The sequence below is a fragment of the Mastomys coucha genome, unplaced genomic scaffold (assembly GCF_008632895.1).
Source record: "Mastomys coucha isolate ucsf_1 unplaced genomic scaffold, UCSF_Mcou_1 pScaffold13, whole genome shotgun sequence".
NCBI classification, from domain to species: Eukaryota; Metazoa; Chordata; class Mammalia; order Rodentia; family Muridae; genus Mastomys; species Mastomys coucha.
Genome location: NW_022196895.1, coordinates 1,140,394 through 1,142,581, shown reverse-complemented (window position 1 = coordinate 1,142,581; position 2,188 = coordinate 1,140,394).

Here is a 2,188-nt window from a genome sequence, read left to right as displayed (position 1 = left end):
TGTAAAAGCCTCATGTCATTTTTAAAGAAATACACTCAGATCTTACACCACTCGTGTGTAGTCTGTTTCCCGTGGAACAAGGGACCCCCGTAAGAAACCCCGGTCTGCGGCACTGGTCTACAGAGTGAGTTCCAGGACAGCCAGGGCTACACAGCAAAATGCTGTCTCAAAAAACCAAAAAAAAAAAAAAAAAAAAAAAAAAAAAAAAAAAAAAAAAAAAAAAAAAAAAAAAAAAAAAAATCACAAAAACGTATGCTATAATTTGAAAAGACATTTTCTAATAGCCCTTTTTACAGATTTATTTCTTTTTAATTTTATGTGTGTGTTTGCTTGCATGTATGTAAGTGCACCACATGCATTGCCCACAGAAGCCAGAAGAGACCACTGGATCTCTAGGCCTGGAGTAGATGATTGTGAGTGGCCATGTGGGTGCTGGGAACCAAACCCACAGAGCAGAAAGTGTTAACAGCCATCTCTCCAGCCACTAACTTCTCTTTTATAAATCAGAATATTTTTAAAATCAGAATTTTGGCCTAAAATGCTTCATTCTTTATCTTTGCCAAGACAAGTATTTTGATTTTTTTTTTTTCCAAGACAGGGTTTCTCTGTATAGCCCTGGCTGTCCTGGAACTCACTCTGTAGATCAGGCTGGCCTCGAACTCAGAAATCTGCCTGCCTCTGCCTCCCAAGTACTGGGATAAAAGGCGTGTGCCACCACCACCCCATGACAAGTATTTTGAAAACTTAGAAGAAAACATCTACTTCTTGGTTGTTTTAGTCTCAATGTACACATTCATTTGTACACATTCATCATACATGGTACATGTACATGGCACACATACATTTGTACACATTCAGACATGGGACACATTCAACCTTAAATTTGCATGGGCAGAATCCTCTGAGAAAAGCCTCAGGCAATGCTGGGTTTCTAAAGGAGGCCATGTTCTCCGCTTTCGTGGTGATAGATGGGCATGGCTCCAGCTGAATGTTTCCAGGGAATCCCATGAGAACAAGCTCGTAGTGAAAGAGCACTTAGTGGAAGCCCCTGAAAAATACACACTCCTGTACAGGGGCTGGGGCTGGCTGGGGTCAGCAGACTTCAGGAGTTTCTAGTAAAAGCAGAGCAGATAGGTAGAAGCCACTACAACAAATGAGAAAAAAGTAGAGGGGGAGAAAGGCCAGCAGCGAGTCCATCGGAGTGCTCAGGGGTGAAACACTACAGGTCTGATCAGAAGTAAACTGAAGGGGAGCCCAATCTTTTGGGGGAGACAAGTGTAGGAGATATGTACCGAAGCAGTAGTTCACAACTGAGAGGTCCAGAAAGCAATATGGATGCATGCTGAGCATACCTGCCTGGTATTTGATCTTTCCTGCTAGTGCTACAACTCAGAGTAAACATAAATTAAACTCTATACTGAATCTATCCTCAAATCCTCATGCCCTTTCTGTAACAAGGGAACCCAAGATCACAGGTACCCTCCCACCTCCTAGACACAAAAGAAAGCCTTTTGCATGAACACACGTACCAGGAGAACAAAGACACACAGAGGAACAGGTCCCTCCTCAAACTGCTGTATACAGAAGAGAAGACTGGGTACTGGAGTTGAGTTCAGAATTCCAGCCAAATTGGAAGGTTTTTGGTAAAAGTGCAGAACTGAGAAAGAGAACAAGAGACAAAAAAACAAAAACAAAAAACAAACAACAAAAAAAACTCAATTAAAATGTAGTTTAATAGATTTTAAGTTAGATGTAAAAAATGATTTATTGTAATAGAAGTCAGAAGGAAACAGAGAGATAAAAGGAGAGACTTAGAAGGGAAGCAAACAAAAAGGTTTAACAGAGGTAGCTGGATGCTTAGGATAAAGGTGAATGGAGCCAAGGCAATATTTGAAAATACTGTCCATAAGTAAATGGATCCTACCCAAGCAAAGGCACTCGGGGAGCCACTGTGCTCCTCAGAAGACTGCTATTAGTCAACCTTAGGTAGGGTCTGTTCCTTAGGGGTGATCAATGGTGAAGAAGGTCCTACGTTTCGGTGACACTGGCATGCTGCTGAAATAATAAGAGAATGGATGGAATTTGTTTAGACTGAAACAGAGGTAGCAAGCCAGTCAGTTAGGGAAACCTTTGCCATAAGCTAACTCTCCAAGCTCAGAAAGGATCTCTGCAGGCTCATTATACCTTT